Raw genomic sequence first — 8310 nt, forward strand, 5'->3', positions numbered from 1 at the left:
ACAAATAATAAATGCTGGAGAAGGTGTGGAGAAAAGTGAACTCTCCTAGATTGTTTGTGAAGATGCATATTGGTCTACAATGCAGATTGGAAACCAGTATGGAAGTTCTTTAAAAAACTAATAATAGAGTTGCCACAGAATACTGAAATCTCCTCCTGGGCATATATACAGAGAAAATGCTAATTCAAAAAGATACATGCAGCCCAATGTTCATAACAGCAATATTTACAATAGGCAAGACATGGAAGAAAGCTAAGTGTCCACTGACAGATGAATGAATAAAGAAGATGTGGAATACATATACAGTGTAATGTTACTCAACTATAAAAAGGACAAAACAATGTCATTTGCAGCTTATTTATTTCAGGAAATTATTGCTAGGCTGGGCCTAGAAATAATTATACTAAGTGAAGTAAATGAGAGAAAGACAAATAGATGATACCATCAATTTGTGGAGTCTACAAAAAATGATAAAAATGAATTTATTTACAAAATAGACTCACAGATACAGAAAACAAGCTTATCATTACCAAAAAAGGAAGGAGGATGATGGATAAATTGAGAAATTGAGACTAATTGATTGCTCTTGTTATTTAGTTACCAAGTTGTGTCTGACTCTTTTGCAACCCCATAGACTATATAGCCCCCCAGGCTCCTCTGTCTGTAGGATTTCCCTGGCAATAATACTGGAGTGAGTTGCCATTTCCTTTTCTAGGGGATCTTCTCAACCCAGTGATAGAACCTGTGCCTCCTGCATTGTCAGGAAAATTCTTCACCACTGAGTAATCAGAGAAGCCTGAGGTTAATAGATACCCAATTACCTAATACTACATACAAAACAGATAAATAACAAGGACTTACTATAAACATGGGGAAATATATTCAATATCTTATCATAACCTACTTTGGAAAAGAATCTGAAAAAGAATACACACACATACACATAACTGAATTATTTTGTTATAGACTTGAAACAATATTAATCAATATATTTCAATTTTTAAAAATTTTAGAAAGAAATAACCAACCAAAATAATTATATTTAACCCTATAACCCCAAATAAAAATTAGAATTTGTCATCATGAGACTATTTGTTTAAGATCAGATAAACTTATGTATGACACATTGATATTACTTAGACTTTCAGTGACTAGTCAAAGAAGAGACTTAGAAAATGGCACATCACATTTAAAAATGAGTGTCTACCCCAATTATCTCCTGATATATATAGAAAGCACTAAATATCCCTTAATATTTACAGATATTATTTGCTACTAGAGACTGAAAGAGCACAGAGAGTTGTTAACCAGCAATTTTTTCACAGCCACTTTCACTTCTCTGTTCCATAAACTATAAATGATAGGATTCAACATGGGGGTTAAGCCAGCATATACCAAGGCTATAAATTTATCTATTTCCTGTGAATCTATATTTGACGGCTTCAGGTACATGGAGAGAGCTGTCCCATAGAATAAAACCACTACACTCAGGTGGGCAGCACATGTTGGAAAAGCTTTGCTTCGACCATCCAATGAGCTGATTCTTAGGATGCTAGAGAGGATGAATGCATAAGAAATACAAATGAGGAGCACTGGCATAGGAAGAAGAAGTACACTGATCACCAGCATGATTAACTGCGCCTTGGAAGTGTCTACACAAGCCAGTTTCAGGACGGCCAGAATCTCACAAGCGAAATGATCGATGACACCACTTCCACACAGTGACGGCTGCAACAGACACAGTTCCCACCAGGGCAGTGAAGGAGCCTGTCACCCACGAGCCAGCTGCAATCCGAACACAAATCTTCTTGTTCATGATGACGGGGTATCTCAGGGGCTTGCAGATGGCTACATATCGGTCATACGCCATCACAGACAGGAGCACACACTCAGTGGAGCCCATGGCCAGAGAGAAGTACATCTGAGCAGCACACCCTGAGAATGAGACGGTGTTCTTCCCTGAAATAAAATTTGCCAGCTTTGGAGTCAGGGCAGAAGAAGTATACCAGATGTCAAGACATGACAGGTTGCTGAGGAAGAAGCACATGGGTGTGTGTAGGTGAGAATCCAGGGCACTAACCGAGATCAGAATACTATTACCCAGTAAGGTGATCAACTACATCAGCAGGCACAGCACAAATATGGTGATTTCAACGTTGGGATAGAGAGTAAATCCCAGAAAAATAAAATTAAAAATGACTGTTGCATTTGTCTTGTCCATTTTATTCTTCTTTGTTCATCTGGAATAGTGAATAAAAGTATACATGGCCTATATTTAAAATTTACACTCTTATCAACTTTTCAAGGAGTTTTTATTGGAGGAACTTTAAAGGGAGTGTTGCCTTCCAATATTACTAGCAATATTCACTCATTCATCCAACATTTACTGAATACACTCTAAGGCACTGAGAATCTAGAGTGAGGTTATACAAGTTCTTCTCTCAGGCAAATCAAAATCAAATAAAACACAAACTCTTGTAAATTAAAAGTTACAATAACATGATATACATATGCCCCAAGATACTAGGCAAACACAGAGACAAATGCTAACCTATGTCAGGGGCATTGCTTAGTGAGATATTTTGAGATTTGTTTTAATCAAAATATAAACTGGCCTTAGTGAAGTTAAAAATCAGAAGTCTCTGGGCAAAGAAACATTTTTTTTTGTGGTTGTAAAAGTTAAAACAGGAAAGGTTTTGGTTGCACTCTAAAAAGTTTCACATTATGTGGAAAAAAAAAAAAGGATGGAAATGCCACACACTAAGAAATGTAAACAGGAGATCATCTAGAGTCCACTCACTCTAACACTATGTAATATCTGTCTTCAAGAAGGCATTTGTGACTATGGAATAATCCTGAACCCATCCTTTATTACAAAGGTAAGTAATTCATAATGTAAAGCAAATTATTTACAATATATCTCACAACTGATCACGTATGGAAGTATGTTTGAAAACCACTGTCTTTCAAAATAGAGTTCAAACAAATTCAGTCACAAATTACACAAGCCTCACATTCTCATCATTGCCTAAATCTCTGATCTCATCTTCCAACTCTACTTCTACCTTCTGGTCTAAAACAACCACTCTGTGGGTCCACATTCTTAGCACGCAAATTTATTTTTTATATATTTTAATATGCAATTATCGATCTCAAGTACCTTTCCTTCCTGGCTCTAATCTTTACTTTCTTGAATATTTCAATTAGTTATCAAAACTGTATGCCATAAATCATAAGTACAGCTTCATTCTTTGTACACAGTTATGTTGTTCAAGTATATCACACTGACTATACCCAGATATGCACATCCCTATTGCCTCTGCAGTGGACGCTGAGCTTGTGAAGAGATTGTTCCTCACAATACTAGCAAAGTAATGTCATGTTTAAGATTTTTAATTACACAGGGCTGCTTTGAACATGACAAGTTTTTGATATGTGTTAAGATAAATGCATTTTCACTTTGGTTCTCTGTGTCAACATAAAAGCCTGTAGACCTCTGAACTTGTTATATACATCTGCAAATTTCTCTGATCATTTCTCTGATCTTAAAGAAACCAGTTGAATTAAGAAACACAATGATTAGCTCTTAGTTTTAAGTATTTGATATACGGTGAGATGTGAAAAAGACAATGATCACTTGTGCTCTTAGAAGAGGAAGAAATACTTTCCAAAAGGTCATCTTCTGTAAGGAATTAGAGCACTATCCTCAGAGTGTGAGATTTTAAGCTCTGAAATCAACCATGCTATTTACTGGCATGCAAAATTTAGCAAATCACTTGACCTCTTTGAAACGTGATTTTACCGGCTCTCTGGTGGCTCAGCAGTAAAGAATCTGCAAGCGATGCAAGAGACACAAGTTTGATTCATGAGAGAAGAAGAAAGCCTGGAGGAGTGTATGGCAACCCCCACCAGTATGCTTGTCAAGAAAATGCCATGGACAGAGGAGCCTCACGGGCTATGATCCATGGGGTCCCAAAGAGTTGGACACAACTGAAGGGTAATAGCTTCTATCTTGTGCAGATTTGCAAGATCTAGATTAACTTGCTTTAAATTCTCCCTCCATAACCCCAATTCCATGATCGCTTTAATGTTTCTCAGAATCACAATAGTGGTTTATGATTTCATGTTCTCCCTGCTCTCCTGAAGCATAATTGCCTCTATGCTGCTGCAGTGCTGGCCCATTGGCTCAGATTTGTAAACCATAGCACATTTTTCAAAATTTATTAACATTTCAACCTCCAATCCATGTATGAAAATGAAACACTTTACCAATTATTTCCAGAAAGGCAAAAGTTAGACACGTCTGGTCTCTAACATCCACTTTGGTCGGAATATACCTCCACTCCACTGAGGGTTTCTCCATTGGGTTTTCCCCACCCAGCACTCAGTTTTCTTTTTCTGGCTCTGGGCCCTCGTATTCCCTCTCCCTTCACCTGCTTTTCTGTCTACTTTTAGAAACAAAACAGTGAAGTCTTCACCTTTTCTCATCCAGATGGAGTCCCACTCATTCCCTCATTCTTATCTGAGATCTTTGTCAGGGTCTCACCTACTCCAAGTCACTTTATATTTTCTCTTTCTCTAAAATGATTTCTGATTACAATGCTAAGATAATTAAACTTTTTTTCAACAAATCCCTCTCTTTCTTTCTAAATGTCAGAGCCAGAATAGACTCTAAACTCCTAACCCAACCTTCTCATTTTAAAATTGACAGATAATTCTGGGAACTATAATATATGTAAATCCTATAATAAACCATAATGAAAAAGAATATGTGGATATATTTGACTGAATCACTTTGCCATACACTAGACACTGACACATATTGCAAATCAACTATACATCAATAAAAAAATTTTAAATGCAAAAAAATAGATGACATACACTTGAGGGAGTTCAATGACTTGTCTAGGCAAATGAGAAACTCTGGAACACACATAGTCAAAAGTTTTATCCCACCTTCAAAACTCATTTCTTCATCTCAATATTTTTCCTACCAACTAGTGTTTCTTTTTAAACTAAATATCTTTATTCTGGTTTCCTGGCATACCTAAGATCTATTAATAAATTTTGTAAATCTGAGATTACAGAAGGAGATGGCAAATGCCTGTTCCCATTTACCTCAGCACACAGAATGCACATCTTCACTTTTGGTTAGAGTGTGCTTCAATATTTAAAACTGATCTTCAGCAAAGTCTTTCTTGAGAGTCCAGTGTAGTGCTCAAAAGAGTAAAAGATTCTAAAACTTACAATTTTGATAGTATTCTATGAAAACTATATTAAAGTGGGTTGTGCAGAGGTATTTTTACTCAGAAGATTATACTAGAAAAGGACATGGATGTTCCTAGTTTGCAAAAAAAATCAACCCAAATCTTGCCTGACTCACTGTGTCCACATGCATAGCTCATGTTAATTGAAAACTGTTTAATAATTTCTTAAGGGAAATAATGATATGAAGATTTGTTCTGCCCAAATCACTCCCTATGATTTTCTCCAAAATTTTCCAAAGGGCAATCTCTAGAACTTCACTACTAAAGTCTTCTACTGCTTTTAGGGACCTTCCAACTCCCTTAACAATTTATCTTTGTTATTCTGAAACCTAAAGAAGTTAAGAAAGTTTCCATTTCTCCTGGGTGTAATTCTCCAAGTTCAGTTAAGAAATTCAGGGCAAAAAAAAAACAATAGTAAAATTTTTGTAATTATTTCAGGCACTTGGCTAAGTAAAAGGCCGGATTCTTGAGAAACATCTGTGCAAGCAGAACTATAGGGGACTATTTGCCTCTTCCATCCCTCTGCAGATGGCCCTTGAACTATATAGCAAAGATTCCAATTAATAGAACTGTAGAGCTGCCATCCCAAATAGCCTCTGAGCTTGTAATGTGACCCATTCATTTTCAACAATCTCTACAATTACCTCAGTTATCAGAGTAATAGAAGATAAAACATTCTTATTCCACTTTTAAATGGCCACAAGGTGAGATTTGGGCTCTAGATTGTTTTCTTGGGCTCTACTTCTTTGTGGAAAAATGTCTGTTATTTACTTTGACTGAATTTTATATTTATTTTTATTATTGGTTTTCGAAAATTTTACAAAGAGATTCTTAAATGTGGCTTTCTTTTTATTTACCCTTCTTAACTTTATAGATCTTCTTGAGTTTAAGGCTTGATGTCTTTCATAAGTTTGAGAAAATCATTCAGTATTAGCCAATTTCTTTTCTACCCCATTTCCCCTCTTTCCTCTCCCCCTGAGTATTCAGCTATACATACTAGTCTTTTCCAACATGACCCATACAAGCTCTTACAGTCCTTTCTGTATTTTCCACTCTTTTTTTCTCCATACATCAGTCTGGATATTTCTACTGAATAACCTTTCAATTTGCTAAGCCTTTCTTCAACTTTGTCTAAGTTGTGGTAAATCCATCTCTAGTTCCTCATTCTGGCTGTATTTTTCAGCTCCATAATATCTACTTGATGTTTTAATATAATATCAAATGCTCTACTGAACTCATCATCTTGTAATGTATGTAAAGGTACCTGTTAACACTGGTTATTTTCAAATAGGTCTGGTAACTTCTATATTTGGATCATCCTGAGAGACTTTCAATCATCTCTTTTCATCTTTTGATCTTATATCTTACCAGTTATCATACATAAAAACATATAATCTCTGGATGATGTTTTATTTATACAAAGAGAATTTCCTTTATCCTTTGATACAAGCCTAGATTGAGAAAGACTGCTTTAATCCAAAGAGTCACTGAGACAAGGTAGAGATGGATTTCAGGTTTTGTAGAACTTGGCCAAAAATCTGTTTCATCTCCTATTTTATATTTATCCCTCTAGGTTCCAAACTGAGAACCTGGAGTTTGTACAAGGGAGATTTCCCTTTCAAGAGTCAATGGACTTCAATTTTTATCTCATACCCACTGTGGGACTGATAAAACCTAAGCGAAAGCAAAGTTGCTCAGTCGTGTCCGACTCTGCGACCCCATGGACTGTAGCCTACCAGGCTTCTCAGTAAAACCTAACCTAACATATTTAACCTCCTTTTGCTCAATTGCCAGTACTCTCACTCTGGGCAGCCTAAAAATTAGCAAGTGCTTCAATGTGGTACATTAATTATACCTGTTGAGATCATTTAACCTCCTTAATTCAGAAACTTGGCCTCTCTTCAGTTCAGAAGAGAATGTCTTGGTAGGTTTAACTCTCTCTAGAACCTTAGCTCCTCATATCCTGACTCATTCAGAAGCAATCTAATTTGTTAAAAAATAATTATACTTATCTAGGTTTGTCATAACTTTTCTTCCAAGGAGCAAGCACCTTTTAATTTCATGGCTGCAGTCACCATCTACAATGATTTTGTAGCCCAAGAAAATAAAATCTATCACTGTTTCCACTTTTTCCCATCTATTTGCCATGAAGTGATGGGACCAGATGCCATGATCTTCATTTTTTGAATACTGAGTTTTAGCCAGCTTTTTCACTCTTGTCTTTCACCTTCATCAGGAAGCTCTTTAGTTTCTCTTTGCTTTCTGCCATTAAAGTGGTAACATCTGAATATCTCAGGTTGTTTATATTTCTACCAGCAATCTTGCTTCCAGCTTTTGATTCATCCAGCCCAGCATTTAATATGATGTACTCTGCATATAAGTTAAATAAGCAGGATGACAATATACAGTCTTGGCTATGGCAAATAGTGCCACTATGTACATTGGGGTGCACATATCTTTTTGAATTAGTGTTTTTGTGTTTTCTGAAGGTATATCCAGGAGTAGAATGCTAGGTCATATAGTAGTTCTATTTTTAGTTTTTTGAGAAATTTCCATATTGTCTCCACAGTGGCTGCACAAATTTATATTCCCTCCAACAGTGTACAAGGGTTCCCTTTTCTCTACATTCTCATCAACATTTGTTATTTATGTTCTTTTTGATGGTAGCCATTCTGACATGTGGGAGGTGATATTCATATGATTTTGATTTGAATTTCCCTGATAATTAGCTAGGTTGAGCATCTCTTCATGTACCTGTTGGCCATCTGCATTGCCTCTCTTGAAGAATATCTATTCAGGTCTTCCACTCATTTTTAAATCAGGTTGTTTTCTTTTTTGAGGTTGAGCTGTATGATTCATTTATATATATTGGATATTAATCCTTTATCAGTAACCCTTAAGTAGCTGAAGTTGACTGTTTCTATGAAAACCTACAAGACCTTTTAGAACTAACACTCCAAAATATGTCCTTTTCATTACAGGGGACTGGAATGCAAAAGTAGGAAGTCAAGAAACACCTGCAGTACCAGGCAAATTTGGCCTT

General features: G+C 36.1%; 1 pseudogene; it reads right to left on the bottom strand.

Annotated features, from left to right (window-relative positions):
* Positions 1–1275: 1275 nt before the first annotated feature.
* On the bottom strand, positions 1276–2221 carry LOC129651713 (olfactory receptor 13F1-like; annotated as a pseudogene).
* Between the last annotated feature and the right edge of the window lie 6089 nt (positions 2222–8310).

Source organism: Bubalus kerabau, chromosome 4, assembly GCF_029407905.1.
Source record: "Bubalus kerabau isolate K-KA32 ecotype Philippines breed swamp buffalo chromosome 4, PCC_UOA_SB_1v2, whole genome shotgun sequence".
In the NCBI taxonomy this organism is placed as follows: Eukaryota; Metazoa; Chordata; class Mammalia; order Artiodactyla; family Bovidae; genus Bubalus; species Bubalus kerabau.